This window comes from Bombina bombina, chromosome 4 (assembly GCF_027579735.1).
Source record: "Bombina bombina isolate aBomBom1 chromosome 4, aBomBom1.pri, whole genome shotgun sequence".
Lineage (NCBI taxonomy): Eukaryota > Metazoa > Chordata > Amphibia > Anura > Bombinatoridae > Bombina > Bombina bombina.
Genome location: NC_069502.1, coordinates 1014015398 through 1014036262, shown reverse-complemented (window position 1 = coordinate 1014036262; position 20865 = coordinate 1014015398).

Genomic DNA, 20865 nt, shown 5'->3' with positions numbered 1-20865 from the left:
CCCCAAAATAAAAAAATGCCCTACCCTATTCTAAATTAAATAAATTTCTAAGCTCTTTTACCTTACCAGCCCTTAAAAGGGCCATTTGTGGGGGCATGCCCCAAAGAAAACAGCTCTTTTGCCTGTAAAAGAAAAATACAAACCCCCCCAACATTAAAACCCACCACCCACATACCCCTAATCTAACCCAAACCCCCCTTACAAAAACCTAACACTAATCCCCTGAAGATCATCCTACCTTTAGTTGTCTTCACTCAGCCGAGCCACCGATGGAACTGAAGAGGACATCCGGAGCGGAAGAAGTTAATCCTCCAAGCGGCGCTGAAGAAATCTTCCATACGATGAAGTCATCATCCAGGCGGCGCTGAAGAAAAGTCTTCGATCCGGCCGATGTCATCTTCAAAGAGGCGCTGAAGAGGTCTTCTATCCGGGCGAAGTCATCTTCCAAGCCGGGTCTTGAATCTTCCTTCCGCCGACGCGGAACCACCTTCTTCACCGACGGACTACGACGAATGACGGCTCCTTTAAGGGACGTCATCCAAGATGGCGTCCCCTCAATTCCGATTGGCTGATAGGATTCTATCAGCCAATCGGAATTAAGGTAGGAAAAATCTGATTGGCTGATGGAATCAGCCAATCAGATTCAAGTTCAATCCGATTGGCTGATCCAATCAGCCAATCAGATTGAGCTCGCATTCTATTGGCTGATCGGAACAGCCAATAGAATGCAAGCTCAATTTGATTGGCTGATTCCATCAGCCAATCAGATTTTTCCTACCTTAATTCCGATTGGCTGATAGAATCCTTTTTTGTAAAATAAATATAAATCCTAAGATAGCTATAATATAATTATTAATTATATTGTAGCTATCTTAGGGTTCATTTTACAGGTAAGTATTTATTTTTAAATAGGAATAATTTATTAAAGTATAGTGTAGTGTTAGGTGTAATTGTAACTTAGGTTAGGATTTATTTCACAGGTACATTTCTCTTTATTTTAGCTAGGTAAGCTATTAAATAGTTAATAACTATTTAATAGTTATTGTACATGGTTAAAATAAATTGAAAGGTACCTGTAAAATAAATATAAATCCTAAAATAGCTAGAATATAATTATTATTTATATTGTAGCTATATTAGGGTTTATTTTAAAGGTAAGTATTTAGTTTTAAATAGGATTCATTTAGTTAATAAGAGTTAATTTATTTAGATTTATTTAATTAATATTTAAGTTAGGGGGGCGTTAGGGTTAGGGTTAGACTTAGGTTTAGGGGTTAATAATTTTATTACAGTGGCGGCGGCGTAGTGGGGGGCAGGATAGGGGTTAATACATTTATTATAGGTGGCGACGGTGTAGGGGGGGCAGATTAGGGGTTAATAAATTTATTATAGGTGGCGACGGTGTAGGGGGGGCAGGATAGGGGTTAATACATTTAATATAGGTTGCGGCGGGTTCAGGGAGCGGCGGTTTAGGGTTTAATACATTTATTATAGTTGCGGTGGGCTCCGGGAGCGGCGGTTTAGGGGGTAATAACTTTATTTAGTTGCGGCGGTGTAGGGGGGACAGATTAGTGGTGTTTAGACTCGGGGTACATGTTAGGGTGTTAGGTGTAGACAGCTCCCATAGAAATCAATGGGATGTCTGTCAGCAGCGAACTTGTACTTTCGCTATGGTCAGACTCCCATTGATTCCTATGGGATCCGCCGCCTCCAGGGGTGGCGGATTGAAAACCAGGTACGCTGGGCCGTAAAAGTGCAGAGCGTACCTGCTAGTTTTTTGATAACTAGCAAAAGTAGTGAGAATGTGCCGCACTTGTGTGCGGAACATCTGGAGTGACGTAATAATTAATCTGTGTCGGACTGAGTCCGGCGGATCGATGCTTACGTCACAAAATTCTACTTTTGCCGGTCTCGAGCCTTTGATAACTAAGGCGTATCAGCCTCGCCACAAATACGCTGTGGAATTCCAGCGTATTTGAGGTTGACGGCTTGATAACTAGGCCCCTTTGTGTTTATCACCTCAAATGGAAGTTTATTCCATAAATCCACCATTCTTTCTGTAAAAAAATGCTTCCTCAAATTTCTCCTGAATCTGCTACCCTCTAACTTTGGATTGTGACCCCTTGTTTTGGCATTTATTTTTGGTGAAAAATGCTTTCAGCTTTTATTTTATTAAGTCCCTTCATATATTTGAAGGTTTCTATCATCTCACCTCTTTCCCTTCTATCCTCTAAACTATACATATTTAGATCATAGAGTCTTTCTGTCAGGACTCTCATATTGGCCCATCCCACCTTACCTTTAAAACTATCTGCGCACCTGCAAACAGGTGCTTACTATTTTGTTAGGAGAACCTAATTACTAGCTCTGCACTGAGCCTCTCCCCTTGGAGTTTGATTCCTGCCAAGATTGTCTAAATTAAGATTTTCTTTGTTGCAGTTATAGTTTCCTACCTCACGACTTACAATCTTTCCTACACCGGAGTCGTCAAATGTTGCCCACTAAGATTACTATATACACCTGCTACTTTCAGCATACTGTTGAAGCGTCATCTCTAACATCTGATTGCTTTGTCATGGAATACAGGTTAGTAACTTGATATTTCTAGCCTGTCTCTGTCATCTCCATTTTGCCTCTGAGAATCCACCAGCTCCTCTGAGCAGCTTAGGTTGGTTTCTGTTGATACTGTATGTAGAGCCTAGGGTCTGGGCTGATACTTGCTATGAGACCAATGATCCCATTCTTGTATTACTTGATGATATCTTTACCACTATGGATGAATTATATCAGGACACCAACTTACAATTAACTTCAGAAACCAATATGAAAAGTCTGAAGCAGGGTTGGTGCCCTGTGGAAGACTATATCACAGACTTTAAGCAACACGCCACTGATTCTCAATGGAAAGCCATAGCCTTAAGGAATCAATTCAGGTTGGGCCTGTCAGATTCTATAAAGGATGAGTTAGCCCGCATCGAACTTCCAGACACCCTGGATGCTCTAATGAAGTTGGTTATTCAAATAGACCGTAGGCTCAGGGAAAGGAAGACCGAACAGTATACGACTGAGTCACCAAACAGGAGTACTCTCAGCACTAGTCATTTATCGACCTTCAGCAAAGCTACTGTAGAGGCCATGGAAATAGGAGTCATTAAGAGGACCCCTGTCCGCTGAGGAGAGGACCCGAAGAAGAAAACAACAGCTGTGCATGTACTGTGGAAAGCCCACTCACATTGTTAAGGATTGTCCAGTCCTCCTAAAATCCAAGAAATGTAAGTTTCTACATATACACTCTTCTCAACCATTAGAAGTAAAACCCACTTACTGTCATATCTCTTTACTTTTACAGTGGGATCAAAGCAGACTGACTACTGAGGCTATCGTGGACTCCGGAGGCTATGGGAACTATATAGATAAGGATTTGATTGTTAAAAATAAAATACCTTTGGTGTGTAAGCAAAAACCCATATCAATTCATGTTATTGATGGCTCTAGCATTGTCACAGGTCCTATTACGCACCAAACTATACCCATACATGTACAAATACCCACTGGACATACTGAATATTTAATTTTCGATGTGTTACCTTCCCCTTTATTTCCCATTGTTCTAGGTTTAAACTTGCTCCATGTCCACCAACCAATAATAGATTGGAAGGACCTATGGGTCAATCTCACATCCACCTACTGCCAAAAAACCTGTTACCCACAACATGATCTCCTATTCCAAGTACCTGAATCAACTCTTTCTCTACCCTAAGAATACTCAGACTTCTGCTATGTTTTTAGTAAGAAAGAGGCCGAAGCTCCCCCCCCGCACCGTCTCTATGACTTTCCGATTGAATTACAGCCCAGAGCTACCATACCATACGGACACCTATACCCACTTAGTCAACCTGAATTAGAACACCTTAAAAATTACCTTGATGACAATCTTCAAAAAGGATTCATTAGACCATCCATTTCACCCGCAGGAGCAGGGATATTTTTCGTCAGGAACAAGGACTCGACACTGAGGCCTATCATTGATTACAGAGAACTCAATTAAAAGACTATCAAAAACAGGTACCCATTTCCCTTGATTCCAGAGCTGATAGAAAGATTATATCAAGCAAAGATTTTCACCAAATTAGAAGGGGACGAGTGGCTGACCGCCTTCAAAACTAGATACGGACTTTATGAATATTTGGTTATGCCATTCGGGCTATGCAACGCCCCCACTCCCTTTCAATACTTCATCAATGATATCTTCAGAGATCTTCTGGATGTTTGTATTGTAATCTATCTTGATGATATTTTAATACATTCCAACACCTTACAAGAACACATCAAACATGTCAGATGGGTACTATCCAGACTTAGAGTACATCAGCTGTACGCTAAACCCAAGAAGTGTGTCTTACATACTAACGAAATATCGTTCTTAGGCTATCATATCAGTCCATCTGGTATTCAGATGGAGGAAAATAATGTCCAAACTGTAAAGAAGTGGCCACAACCCAAAACAAAAAAGGATCTTCAACGGTTCTTAGGTTTTGCAAATTACTATAGGAAATTTATTAAGAACTTCTCTAAAATTGCAAAACCTCTGACACGTCTCACTGGTTCCTCTACTCCTTTCCATTGGAATTCAGAAGCAACTGAAGCTTTCAACGACTTAAAGCAAAGATTCACCAGTGCTCCTATTTTACATTTCCAGACCCAAAGCTACAGTATATATTAGAAGTTGATTTGTCAGCAGCTGCTTGTACACTCGTCACATCTTCCGGAGGCATAATTATAAGAAGTTGGACCGTTTGTCTATCTCGTATGCTAGCACTGTTTGCAGTATCACAGGACGGTGCTAAGCCCCACCCACTCCAACAAAGCCAGCCAGACGGCAACACTTTTCTGCGGACTTACCTCTGGTGCATGGCAGTAGTCTCCCCAGAGAACAACAAGCACCTGTAAGCAACTGGTTAGTAACCTGATATTTCTAGCCTATCTCTGTCATCTCCGTTTTGCCTCTAAGAATCCACCAGCTCCTCTGAGCAGCTTCAGTTGGTTTCTGTTGATACTATATGTAGTAACTCACTTACTGACTATTTAATTCTGCTTATAAGATAGTAGCAATTCCGGTCAGAGTGAAACAAATTAACATCTTTACAGCAAATACTTAGTGATATAAAGGGTAACCATTATTAGATCTGCAGCGGAGTGTCCATACAACTACTTAAAGCTACACAGGCATTACACTTCCTTTGTACGTTTTATATTTTAGACCATGTACCATTTTAGTAGCCCTCCTTTGGACAGCTTCTAGTTTATTTATATCTTTCTGAAGATATGGTCTCCAGAACTGTACACAGTATTCCAGATTTGGTCTAACTAATGATCTGTAAAGTGGCATAAGAACCTTGCTATTTCTGCTACTAATATCTCTTCCAATCCAACCAAATATTCTACTGGCCTTACTGGCTGCACTGCTGCATTGTGTACCAAATTTTAACTAATCAGAAATTATAATTCCCAAGTCCCTTTCTTCTTTAGTTACCGTCAGTAATGAACCATTGAGACTAAAATTGGCCTTTGGGTTTTTGGATCCTATATGCATAATTTTGCTCTTGGTAATATTAAATTTCAGATCCCATTTATTTGACCAGTCCTCTAGTTTTTTAATATCACAGTTTATTTGATCAACCCCTCATCTACCCTGTTTCAAATTTTTGTATCATCAGCAAACAAGCAAATCTTCCCCTTAAGCCCACTTCCAATATCACTTATGAACATGTTAAACAAAACAGGCCCAAGAACTGACCCTTGGGGAACACCACTAGTAACTGATGCCTCATTTGAATGTACTCCATTAATTGAAACCCTCTGTCATCTATCTTTAAGCCAGCATTCTACCCACTTAACAATCTTAGCATTTATTCCAAGGCAATACATTTTGTGAATAAGTTAGTTGTGTGGGACGGTGTCAAATGCTTTGCTAAAGTCTAGCTATGCAAGATCTACAGTAGACATGTGCATGGCGAAAAAATTTGGTTCGGTTCGGATCGATTCAGATTTTTTCAAATTTAGGTTCAGAGCGATTCGAATTCAGAAAAATTTGAATCAATTTGGTTCGGATTTGTTTCGGATTCATTCAGATTCGAATAAATTAGTTTCAGATTTGTTTCGGATTCATTCGGATTCTAATAAATTCGGCTGGATTCGGTTCGGAAATTCGGAATTTCGGTAAGTGTTAGGTGGGATTAGACTAGTATTATGTACTGTACATTAGGTGTAACCCATAGCAGAGTGATATAACCTAATATACTGTACAATACTAGTGTAATCCATGGCCATCCGAATCTACCGAATAAATCCGAATAAATCCGAAGTTATTCGGATTTATTCGGTAGATTCAGCACTATTTTAATTCGGAGATTCGGTTCGATCCGAATCTCCGAATTTGCAGAATTTTCCGAATTTCCAAATCGAACCGAACCGAATCGCACATGTCTAATCTACAGCTCCTCCCTGGTCTATTATTTTAGTTACATGGTCAAAGAAATCATTTAGATTAGTCTGACATGATGTTTCAGCAGTGAAACCATGCTGTCCTTTGTTTTTTGTCTGAAGGAAAGATACAAGTCTTTCCTTTAAAAGAGTTTCCATAATTTCCCTGCAATTTTGAGGAATATTAATGGCAGAAGCATTTTAAGATTGTGATTACTAGAAAATACAATTTAGGCTGACATTCAGAAAGCTGAAAAACAAGTGTATGATTGTGATTAACCCCAAAATGTTTATAGCACATCAAGCAAATCTGTTTTAAAAAACCCATATTCAAATAAGGAAGGAAGACATGATTGTATTGACAATAGCTGACATCTCTATAACTACTGCTATTTAAGGATGGCAACAGTTGTTTGTTTTTCCATTTTAATGTGACTTGTCCTTACTATTTCAAGTACTCTTACTAATAGTTAGACATGTGCGGTTCGTTTCGGATTTATTCGGAAATTCGGGTAAAATCAGTAAATTCGGAGATTCAGATCGATTCGAATTTCCGAATTAAAATACTTCAGAATCTACTGAATGAATCCGAAATAGCTGCCGTATCTCCGAATAAATCCGAATTAGCTCGGTAATATGTATTTTACAGGCAACTTTGTATTTATTTTAACTAGGTACAATAGTTATTAAATAGTTAATAACTATTTAATAACTACCTAGATAAAATAAATACAAATTTACCTGTAAAAGAAATCCTACCCTAAGTTACAATTACACCTAACACTACACTATCATTAAATTAATTAAATAAATGAATCCTATTTAAAACTAAATACTTACCTGTAAAATAAACCCTAATATAGCTACAATATAACTAATAGTTACATTGTAGCTATTTTAGGATTTATATTTATTTTACATGCAACTTTGTATTTGTTTTAACTAGGTAAAATATCTATTAAATAGATATTTACTGTTTAATAGCTACCTAGTTAAAATAATTACAAAATTACCTGTAAAATAAATCCTAACCTAAGTTACAATTAAACCTAACACTACACTATCATGAAATAAATTAAATAAATTAACTACAAGTACCTACAATTAAATACAATGAAATAAACTAAACTAAAGTACAAAAAAACAAACACTAAATTACAAAAAATAAAAAAAATTACAAGAATTTTAAACTAATTACACCTAATCTAAGCCCCCTAATAAAATAACAAAGCCCCCCAAAATAAAAAAAATGCCCTACCCTATACTAAATTACAAAAGTTAACAGCTCTATTACCTTACCAGCCCTTAAAAGGGCCTTTTGCGGGGGCATGCCTCAAAGAAAACAGCTCTTTTGCCTGTAAAAAAAAAACACAATACCCCCCCCCCCACATTACAACCCACCACCCGCATACCCCTACTCTAACCCAAACCCCCCTTAAATAAACCGACAGTGGAGATGCGAAGAGGAAGCCAGACACCGTTGGACGACAATCTGATCCAGCTGAAGATATTCAGGATCGGATAGCAAACTAGTAGAACAGAGTTCTAGGCATGGACTGGAGAACAGTGGCTTGGAAAGTTCAGAACCTAACCTAAGGTACCGTAGGAGTGGATGCTCATTAGCACAATACCAAGCACTGCTGTAACTGAGAGGGCAGGATTTATGGAAGCAGTTTATTGAAAACCCTCCCACACTTAAAAGGAAAGATCCAATAAAGTAAGACATGACACCCTGTTTGGGTTAAACCTACACTGATCAGCCACAACATTAAAACCACTGACAGGTGAAGTTAAAGGGACAGTTTACTCAAAAATGTTCTCCCCTTTAATTTGTTCCCAATGATCCACTTTACCTGCTGGAGTGTATTAAATTGTTTTTCCATTACCCTTATATTGGCATTTTAAATAGTTTATTTAGCCTGTGGTATCCCCACCCAACCTGAAAGTATTTGGCCTCAAGGCCAAGCTGTGTTAACACAGCCAGTAGAAGAAATTATACTCCCAGTGGGTTATAGAAGAGATAAGGTAATAAAATGTAAATTTTCCATTGTTGTCTCCAATTATTGGTGATTGATTTATGGACAGATATAAGATAAAGAAGTGTGTATATGTACACATGGTGATAAAGCAATAAGATCTGATTATACCTACAAGCTCAATCCATTTTATTAGGTTGTGGCTTCAAAACACAAAATCAGCTGTTTCATATACACAAATAAGCCTTAAAAAAGCAAAACTCATACATTTTATACTCTGCAGCTGGTAAAAAAATGGAATTGGATACACATCAAGGGAAAAACTATTTTACAGTATAATGTCCCTTTAATAAAATTGATTATATTGTCACAATAGCACCTGTAAAGGGTGGGATATATTAGGCAGCAAGTGAACAGTCAGTTCTTGAATTTCATGTGTTGGAAGCAGGAAAACTGGGCAAGCGAAAAGATCTGAGTGACTTTGACAAAGGCCAAATAGTGATGGCTAGAAGACTGGGTCAGAGTATCTTTAAAATGTTAAGTCTTGTGGGGTGTTACTGGTATGCAGTGGTTAGTACCTACCAATAGTGGTGCAAGGAAAGACAATCGATGAACCGGCGTCATGGTCATGTGCGCCCAAGGCTCATTGATGCACATGGGGAGCGAAGCCTAGCTCGTTTGGTTCGATCACACAGAAGAGCTGCTATAGCTGACATTGCTGAAAAAAATGAATGCTGGCCATGATAGAAATGTGTCAGAACCCCCAGTGCATAGCAGTTTGCTGAGTCTATTTTTAGATTGAGAATTTGAGATATAAATGAAGTATATAATGATTTTGTGTTGTTCTTTGGAGGTAACAATTTTGATCTTGAGGGGTATTAATGGCAGAAGCATTCTAAGATTGTGATTACTAGAAAATACAATTTAGACTGACATTCAGAAAGCTGACAAAAACAAGTGTATGATTGTGATTTACCCCAAAATGCTTATAGCACAGCAAACAAACCTTTTTAAAAAAAACTCATATTGAGATAAGGAAGGAAGACATGATTGTATTGACAATAGCTGACATCTCAGCTATTTTTATTTTTATTATCTATCATCTATTCAATCAACCCTTGAGGCAATTTTAATGTGACATTTCCTTACTATTCCATGTACTCTTAACAATAGTTGTCTAATATTTACTAAACAACTAAATTGCTATGTCAGACAACACCGTAAAATACATTAAAAGGATATAAAACTCTACACTACTGTCTATATAATGTAATTAATTAATCACAATCACAACAAACACTATGTGCCATATTACAAGAGGCATGCTATTTAACGCTTTGCTCTTGTGCTGGAAGTAAACTAGTTGAAAGTAAAAAGTTGTAAGTAATTTGTAAACCTGAGCTAACTTCAGGACTTCGGATATTGCTACAGAGTTAACTTATTTCCCCATAGACTTTTACTTTAAACCCCCCCAAAAAACTAACACTTATCACTCATGTACCTACCTACAGCGCTAAATCTGAAGGTAGGTATAAATATGTTACATTCCAATGTACTTTACATCGAAAAAAAAATTCTTTTTATTTTTAAATATTATCTTTGTCTGTATTAAATATTATCTCTGTTCTTCCTGAACTGAGAATAATGTGATTGCTTCATGCCCCATAACTTGTTCTCCATCTCTAAATGACTGCAGTGATTTCCCCAATTGCTATTGATTCTGTATGGCCTATTCAATAGGGACGTGACTGACCTTTTAGTAAGTTTGTTCTATAGCCTAACATAGGAATTGGAGGTAATGTGGCATTACAGATTTAGCAGGTGATCTATGGCCCCAGGGAGCAAATAAGGCCCATTACAATTTTTTGTATATTCTGTGTTAACAATGGTTTTACATTTTTAAATGCCTGAAAAAAAAATCAAAGAAGAATAGTAATTTGTGACACACAAAGATTATATGAAATTTCAGTGTCTATAAATAAAGCTTTTTGAAACACAACCACTATCATTAATTTATGTGCCTATGGCTGCTTTCATGCTACAATGGCAGAACAGTCTTTGCAACAGAAACCTATATGTCACTCTTGTCACTATGCACTGCTTGTCAGCTCACTACAAAACATGGCAACAAAAAATATTTTCAATTCAAAGGAAAGCAATGGTCAGAGAAAATACCTAGGGCCGAGTGGCCCCTGATCCCCTTGTTTCCGTGCGAGCCTTCAGCGTATCATGTCCGCCAGACTGAAAATTGACCCCAAAGTCTTTAGAACTGAATTGCCTCCCAGCAATATTTCTTTAAGAAAGAAAAAAAAAGTGAAAATGAGGCTGCAGCAGAAGTTTTTTGTTTGTCATAAATTTTGAATGTTGTTCATAAAAATTTGTTGAAATGTGTTTTCTCTCTTATTACAGAAGGACTTACATAATATCCTCCTTTACCTCCTGGCCCATAAAACTTAAAATATTTACTACCTAGCCTTTACAGAAAACGTTTTGCCATACCTTGAGCTAAAGGTCTGATTAATTACAAAATACTGTATTTAACCCCTTAGTGACCAGACCACTTTTCCATTTGTTGACCGTTTGGGACCAGAGCTATTTTTACATTTCTGCGGTGTTTGTGTTTAGCTGTAATTTTCCTCTTACTCATTTACTGTACCAACACATATATATACCGGTTTTCTCGCCATTAAATGGACTTTCTAAAGATACCATTATTTTCATCATATCTTAAAATTTCCTTTAATTTTTTTTATAAAATATGATGAAAAAATCGAAAAAAATATACTTTTTCTAACTTTGACCCCCAAAATCTACAACCACCAAAAAACACACATGCTAAATAGTTTCTAAACTTTGTCCTGAGTTCTTTTTTTCAGAATTAGCGATAGTTACATTGGAACACTGATATCTCTCAGGAATCCTTGAATATCCCTTGACATGTATATATTTTTTTTTTGTAGACAACCCAAAGTATTGATCTAGGCCCATTTTGGTATATTTCATGCCACCATTTCACCACCAAATGCAATCAAATTAAAACAATTGTTACCTTTTTCACAAACTTTTTTACAAACTTTTCTCCCTGAAATTATTTACAAACAGCTTGTGCAATTATGGAATCCCCTTTGTTCAGAAATAGCTGACATTTATGGCTTTGGCATTACTTTTTGGTAATTAGAAGGCCGCTAAATGCCGATGCGCACCATACTTGTATTATGCCCAGCAGTGAAGGAGTTAATTAGGTAGCTTGAAGGGAGCTTGTAGGGTTCATTTTAGCTTTAGTGTAGTGTAGTAGACAACCCAAAGTATTGATCTAGGCTCATTTTGGTATATTTCATGCCACCATTTCATGCCAAATGCGATCAAATAGAAAAAAAATCGTTAACTTTTTCACAAACTTTAGGTTTCTCACTGAAATTATTTACAGCTTGTGCAATTATGGCACAAATGGTTGTAAATGCTTCTCTGGGATCCCCTTTGTTCAGAAATAGCAGACATTTATGGTTTTGGCATTACTTTTTGGTAATTAGAAGGCTGCTAAATGACGGGCGCTGCGCACCACACTTGTATTATGCCCAGCAGTGAAGAGGTTAATTAGGTAGCTTGAAGGGAGCTTGATGCCGCTGTGAATGACACTTGTATTATGCCCAGCAGTGAAGGGATTAAATTAGGCAGCTTGTAGGGTTAATTTTAGCTTTAGTATAGAGATCAGCCTCCCACCTTACCCTCTGATCTCTCCCTGACCCCTCTCAAACAGCTCTCTTCCCTTCCCCACATCACAATTGTCACCGTCATCTTAAGTACTGGCAGAAAGTCTGCCAGTATAAAAGTAAAGGTCTTTTTTATATATATATATTTTATATAAAGTGTAGGATCCCCCATTACGCCCAACCGCCCTGATCCCCCCCCCCCAAACAGCTGTCTAAGCCTCCCCCCTCGACCTATTGGCCGCCATCTTAGGTACTGGCAGCTGTCTGCCAGTACCCAGTTTACTAACAAATTTGCACTTTTTTTTTTATTAAAAAAAATATAAACAGCCCATTTTCTGTAGTGTAGCTTCCCCTCCTCAATATCCTACCCCCTCCCGGATTCCATTCCAAACCATTTTTCCCCCTCACTCTCTCTTTCCCTATCCCTCTCTCCTTTCTTGTTTAATCTATTTCCGTGCGCTCACGCTCCCGAGCCCCGCCCCCCGCCTCCTTGTGCGCTCATGGACACTGGGTTACAGGATCCGGAACAAGCACCAGCGATGGGCCGCCCACCCACCTCCCTGCAATGGTTCCCACCCACCAACAATCGGCACCATCGCTGGCCGATGCAGAGAAGGCCACAGAGTGGCTCTCTCTGCATCGGATGCTTAAAAAAAGGTATTACAGTGATGCATCAATACCTAGGCATCACTGCAATACCCTGGATATCACGATCGCTTCCAGAGCTTCAAACCCCAGAGGGCGTATCAGGCACGTCCTTGGTCACTAAATGTATTTTTTTTGTAGGATGTGCCTGACACGTCCTTGGTCATTAAGGGGTTAAAACCCAATTTTTTTCTTTTATCAAATTTTCTTTGTTTTCGTGGTATCTTTTTTTTTCTTAAGTAGGAAGGTAAGCTCAGGAGTGTGAACGTGTCTACAGCACTATATGACAGCAGTTTTGCAAGAATTTTATACATTTGGAAAAATGAAAATTGGAAACTTTTTTATTGTATGCTCTGTCTGAATCATGAAAGAATATGTTTCGGTTTTATGTTCCTTTAACTTGATGGAACTAAATGTTGTCCATGACATAGGGTTCTACCTATTGAGAAGAATATTGTTTTTCCTCCAACTCGCTGACATACAGTTCTGAAAATGTATCCAATTGCTACAATTTAAGTCACATTGATTGGATCCATTGTGTTAATCAAGTGATTTAGATACCACAACTACAAACTGTAGCACTAACCCTAAAGCAAGCTCTAACCCTAATGCTAGTGCCCTTGGATTTTAAGTAGTTTATTTAGCCTGTGGTATTCCCACCCATCCTGAAAGTATTTGGCCTCAAGGCCAAGCTGTGTTAACACAGCCAGTAGAAGAAATTATACTCCCAGTGGGTTATAGAAGAGATAAGGTAATAAAATGTTAATTTTCCATTGTTGTCTCCATGTATTGGTGATTGGTTTATGGACAGATATAAGATAAAGAAGTGTGTATATGTACACATAATGATAAAGTAATGAGATCTGATTATACCTACAAGCTCAACCCATTTTATTAGGTTGTGGCTTCAAAACACAAAATCAGCTTATTCATATACACAAATAAGCCTTAAAAAAGCAAATCTCATACATTTTATACTCTGCAGCTGGTAAAAAAAAGTAATTGGATACACATCAAGGGAAAAACTATTTTACAGTATACTGTCCCTTTAATAACATTGATTATATTGTCACAATAGCACCTGTAAAGGGGTGGGATATATTAGGCAGCAAGTGAACAGTCAGTTCTTGAATTTATGTGTTGGAAGCAGGAAAACTGAGCAAGCGAAAAGATCTAAGTAACTTTGACAAAGGCCAAATAGTGATGGCTAGAAGACTGGGTCAGAGTATCTTTAAAATGTCAAGTCTTGTGGGGTGTTACTGGTATGCAGTGGTTAGTACCTACCAAAAGTGGTGCAAGGAAAGACAATCGGTGAACCGGCGTCATGGTCATGTGCGCCCAAGGCTCATTGATGCACATGGGGAGCGAAGCCTAGCTCGTTTGGTCCGATCACACAGAAGAGCTGCTATAGCTGACATTGCTGAAAAAAATGAATGCTGGCCATGATAGAAATGTGTCAGAACCCCCAGTGCATAGCAGTTTGCTGAGTCTATTTTTAGATTGAGAATTTGAGATATAAATGAAGTATATAATGATTTTGTGTTGTTCTTTGGAGGTAACAATTTTGATCTTGAGGGGTATTAATGGCAAAAGCATTCTAAGATTGTGATTACTAGAAAATACAATTTAGACTGACATTCAGAAAGCCGACAAAAACAAGTGTATGATTGTGATTAACCCCAAAATGCTTATAGCACAGCAAACAAACCTTTTTTAAAAAAAAAACTCATATTGACTTAGGTTTTAATTTTTATTTCACAGGTAAGTTTGTATTTATTTTAACTAGGTAGACTAGTTAGTAAATAGTTATTAACTATTTACTTACTACCTAGTTAAAATAAATACAAACTTACCTGTGAAATAAAACCTAACCTGCCTTACACTAAAACCTAACATTACAAAAAATAAAAACCTACCATTACCAAAAATAAAAAAAAATATCTTTACAAAAAAACAAAAAGAAATTATCCAAAAAAATAAAGATTAATCCTATTCTAATACCCTTAAAAAAAACACCCCAAAATAAAAAACTCTACTCTAGAATAAACTACCAAGGTCTCTTAAAGGGGCCTTTTGTAGGGCATTGCCTTTAAATAAACATCTCTTTTACTTTAAAAAAAAAACCCCCCCCTAAAAATATACATTACACAAAATAACAAATTATAAAAAATAATAAAGAATTACACCTAATTTAATAGCCCTATCAAAATAAAAAAGCCCACCCAAAATAAAAAAAACCCCTAGCCTACAATAAACTACCAATGGCCCTTAAAAGGGCCTTTTGTGGGACATTGCCCCAAAGATATCAGCTCTTTTACCTGTAAAAATACAACCCCCCCCCCATCTAAAATTACCTAAGCTAACCATTGCGCTGAAAAGGGCATTTGTATGAGCATTTAGTTTTTTTACTGTCCAGACCCTAAACTAAAAAAAAACACACCCAATAAACCCTTAAAAAACCTAACACTAACCCCCGACGATCTACTTACAGTTGTTGAGGATCCATCCAGCTGGCGAAGTCCTCATCCATGTGGCAAGAAGTCTTCATCCAGGCGGCCTCTTCTATCTTCATCCAGCCAGCGCGGGTCCATCCTGAAGACATCCGGCGCGGAGCATCCTCTTCATATGGTCTCCACCGTACACTGAATCTTCAATGCAAGGGACGCGATTTAAGATGGCGTCCCTTGCATTCCTATTGGCTGAAAATTTTCAATCAGCCAATAGGAATTAGGGCTGCTAAAATCCTATTGGCTATTAAAATCAGCCAATAGGATTTAAGCAGCTCTCATTCTATTGGCTAATTTGAATTAGCCAATAGAACAAGAGCAGCTTAAATCCTATTTTGTATTGGTAGTTTAGTTTTATTTAATTGGTAGTTAGTTTAATTTTTGTTTAATAATTATAATAGCCTAATTGTTAGTTTTAAATTATTTTTTTTAATTTGACAGGTAAGTTTTAATTTAATTTATGGCAGGGAAATTGTAATTTTAATATAAAGTTAGGGAGTCATTAGGTTTAGGGGTTACTAGTTTAAATTTGTTTATTTCATTGTGGGGGCTTTCGGTTTAGGGGTTAATAGTTTATTTTAGTATATTTTGTTGTGGGGGGCTTGCGGTTTAGGGGTTAATAGGTTTATTATAGCGTCGGTGTGGGCGGACGGCAGATTAAGGGTTAATAATATTTAAATAGTAATTTTGATGCGGGAGGGCGGCGGTTTAGGGGTTAATAACTTTAGTTTAGTGGCGGCGATGTTGGGAGCGGCAGATTAGGGGTTAATACATTTATTATAGTGTTTGCGATGTGGGAGGGCCTCGGTTTAGGGGTTAATAGGTAGTTTTGGGGTGTTTAGTGCACTTTGTAGCAGTTTAGTTATCAACGAATAATGTTGAAAAAATTCAGCTGAACAAAACATCCCTATAAACTAATTTTGGACAAATTAAAATAACTTTTTTTCCCTTTGCGTGGGTTCAACACATAAAGTTGCAGAGTTGATAGTGCAAAATGTACATCCTCTAATAAACATGCAATTTTTGCACTAGAATGTCCCTTTAATACAAATATATTATTAAAACACTGTTAACTGTATACCACACTAGCGGAAAGCACTTGTCTTCACTTAAAAGTATAATTTAATCAGTTTTTCCCATTGTGATGCCTACATACATTTATCTTCTTTTGTAACAATTGGTTATGTTCTTTAGAACAATCCCTCTTACGGAAGGTTCTCTAAAGGTTATTAAAAGTTCATTCTTTTGGGATGTTGTGTGGAATACAAGGTCATTTCAGAGTAATAATTTGGCTGTCTTTTAAAAATAATAAATACTGCCTCCTGGCTATTATCACATGGCATGCTGCCACTCTCTTTGGCTTCACCCACCTGCTAGACAATGTGTACGTGTAAATATGAATTAGTCATATGTGGATGTGTTTGAGCACTAGCACATTCTAAAGAATCAATTTTTGCAATGTAAAAGTTTCTAGAATATTTGCACACACACACACACAAATATAATATATAATATATTTATATTACTAGTTCACAGGAAGAAAGACAAATTTTGTACTGATCGCCTACAATTTCTTATTTTTCCAGGACTAGTGGAATCTATCTATCTATCTATCTATCTATCCATCTATTTATAAGATGTTTAACCCCTCCCCCCTCATCAAAGAAGAACCGCTTTCAAATACATCATCCAATGATCTTATTACAATATATATATACAGCAATAAATCATAAATAAGGGCAGTATATGTAGAGATATGATGTTCATGAATGATCTTTATTTTCTGTTGCTTGTATATATTGAAATAATACAGTATATAATTGGATGATGTATCTGAAAGAGTTTCTTCTCTGGTAGGGGGAGGAGTTAAACATATTGTAAATTGTTTGTTTGCATTGTCATTTGCACTTAGTCTGAAGAAGGGGTGAGATCCCAGAAACCTCACTGTACTTGATTTGTGCACAATAAAGCACTTGAAAAATCCAGTGAATGCCAGCCTTGTCTGAGAAATACATCATTTTCAGCTTGCACCCTGGTAGTTGCTGTTTTTGTTGAGAGTGCACTCCCTTGGAACAAATACATTTATTTGTGCTGCTGTCTACAACAGATGCATAAACATTAGGACCAAATTCAGTGCTGTTGGACAGTTTCCTCTGACGCTCCTTCTTTATCAAATTATCACGTGTTATTTGGCCAGATGTGTTTAACATTCAGTTAGTGGCATTTTTGCAATATACTGCAATTAGCAAAACACATTACTGCTTTGATAACTTTGACTGTGCAAAAGATGAGGTATTTTTGCTGTTAGAAATATACTGCACATTGAAAATGCTTGCAATTGTATTTCAAATGCACTGATGAAGATTTCAGTTTTAAAAAAAGAATAATTTCATAATGTATATAATTAATTGTTGCAATTACTCATAAACATGTTTGTGCTAACACTGATCTCAATTTCCTTGTGTCCTATATGCAAAATAATATATACTTTATATTGGCCTTATTCTTTAAAGCTCTGATGCTGATCATGGTTTATGTTGCGCATATAGCGTAGAGGGTCGCGCATGCACATTTTAAATTATAGGCAGAGTTCCAAGTACGGGAGCATGCAGTAATTCATTTACATGGGGCGCATGGTGAGGCTACGATTGGCTACAACAGCTGCCAGTCAAGTAAGCCAAATGAAAATCGTAGTGAGAGGCTGCATTAGATGAGCTAATATAGAGTGAATAAAATGCTGATAAATTAAAGTACAGCTGACTTTTGTGCTAAACAAGCATATCGATATGCTAGTTAGGAGAAGACCTTTTATAATATGTGAAACTGTTTGGGTGAATTTACCATCACTTTAAAGATGCCTTGTCAGTATTTTTAGAGACCTCTTTAAAGGCAATTTGTACCTTGTGAATGATATATCTCATTAAGGGAAGTTTGCTAATATGCTTTATGCTATAATATAATGTTCCGTAAAATAAGCTTATAATTTCTCTCCATGAGGTTTTGAAAATCGGCACCTACATCTGACAGTGTGTTAATTAACATTTACATATATATTTCTTGATCATTTCTGGCAACATGTATTAGCTGTATTATACTTCATAAAATGTTTAATAAAACACATACATTTTTAAGATGACTATAAGAAAAGATAGGTAGGTAGACAGTAAAATATATAAATAGACAGACAGATAGATAGATAGATAGATAGATAGATAGATAGATAGATAGACAGATAGATTACATATTAAAATATATGATTATGTTATATTAACCATTAAACAAAAAGATCCAAGAAAATTAAGAATGTGCTTTTCTATTACTAACCTCTTGGTGGCAGCAGAGATTCACTGGAAAAAAACCCTTCAGCTTATATCTGCCAAAACAGTAGGGAAAAGTAAACACAACTGTTGTATATCTTACGTGCGATGGGAGTGTTTCCGTGGCATATAAACTGTACTATCTCATGTAGTCATAGATACCAGAGCTGCTTCTTACATTTTTACAAGGCTTTGGTTATTGTAGTGTAATGTGGCTTGTAAACTGTAGTTGTTTGAACTACATTTTATATGCAAACACTTTTATCCCTACAAAATATGTGGGTAGTCTTTACTTATCTTTGAAATGAAAAACAATAATATAAGATTTAGCGATTGCATAAAAAAAAAACAAGTTTGGTTTCTTCATGTAAGCTCAGCGTAATAAACGAGGTAAAACAAAGCGGCATTTGAAAGTTAGACACTTTTCTCCCACTCCTTTCTTTCAGAGGCCTTGTTTCAGAAGCTTTACAAAACCAATATTCAGTGTTTTTGTGCTGAGAGACGTAGCTTAGAGACAAATGGAGGGGATTTGGATGGCTTTGATTTTATCTATTTTTTTTTAGCACTGGGTAAAACACTTTTAATGTATCTCTTCTTGTAAAACCTTCTAGTATAAAGTTACACTGGCTGAATTCCAAAGAATCTTAAATGCCACTATAAGTGCCCTATTAATGTTACTTGAGTTTAAGGAAAAATGCATAATGCCCCTAGCTGTAACAGAGCTAGAAAAAAAGTACATTATCTGCATTATTTTACTTTTTAAGAAAATGTTATCAGGCAGTTGGTACAACAAAGTAAACTATTTTCTAACTCATATTTAATTACTGGCTTTATTATGAAGTAAAATTTGAAAAATTTCATGTTAAATCAATGTCTGTCCTAATAAAAAAAACAAACAAAAAAAACCCCAAATGATATTTAGAGCACAATTTGTCAAGCAGCGGAGTCTCATGTGAGCCTGCTTACTGCAAGTTAGGAATTAGCAGTCATGGAAGAGTTGAAAATCACCCCAAACTCATTTGTTTAGGGTGATTGATAGGCCCTGCTTTTATTAGATTGGTCGAGCGAGAAAAGGGCGGCGCTGTACAAGAACTTTCTTGTGATGCAATAATTACGAGAAGCAAAGACTGGCACTAAATTTTTATATTTTTTTTAGGATTTTATCAACAGAGACAGAAGCCTAGATACTGTACAACTTATGTCTAAATATGTTATATGATTTGTCATTGTAAAAAGGATTTTATTAATATGGTTATAAGTAGTTGTGAGAACTGAAAATGTGTTAAGTTGTCAGAGAAAACAAAGGTGTTTCAGGAGACATTAAAAAAAAAAAAAAAAAAAAACTGAAAGAAAAAGTAAACTGTGTTACTTTCCTTTTATAAATAAAATAAACTAAAACACTTCAATTACCAGAAGAACGTCTTTTTTAAAAATGAATAGTCAAAAGATTTTATAGATATAATTTTACCAATGAAAATAGTGATTACTTAACTCACTCAAATCCTTTTTTTAAAGTTCTAAAACTGAAAATATAAATTGATTTAATATTATTATGGTTGGGATAATCAAGATAAATTCCCCCCCCCCCCCAGTAAATTCCTGCACTTGTTAGTAAGGTGAGGTACTTACATCTTCTATACAGGTGGCCCTCGTTTTACAACGGTTCAATTTACACCGTTTCAGAATAACAACCTTTTTTTCCAGTCATGTGACTGCTATTGAAAAGCATTGAGAAGCAGTGCATTTATTAAAATAGCCAGTAGGTGGAGCTGTCCGCTTGTGTTGCAGCAAAGCCAAGCAAGCTGAAATTAATCAGTTTAACCAGACCTGAGCAATCGAGCAGATTTTAAAGGAACAAGATCTTACTGTCTATAAATCAGTCCAGATTGGAATGCATAGAAAGAACTGTTTGCAAAAAAAAATGCAAGTGAAGTATGTGTTGTGTGATTATTTTATTAGGTTTATAATGCTGTTTAGCAAATATTTTTGTTCATTTCACTTATTTTAATTATATATTCTGTGTTGTGTGGACTATAATGCTGTTAATGCTCACTCTCTCTCCCATATATATATTAATAGTAAATGTAATAAGCATAACTAAACCGAATAATAACTGAATGGGTATTGGAAATGAATATGAAATAAATATACTTTTTATAATGGGTCATTTTTACATATATGTCATCATTAACATACAGGTTGGGGACTTGAAATACATTAGAGGGTC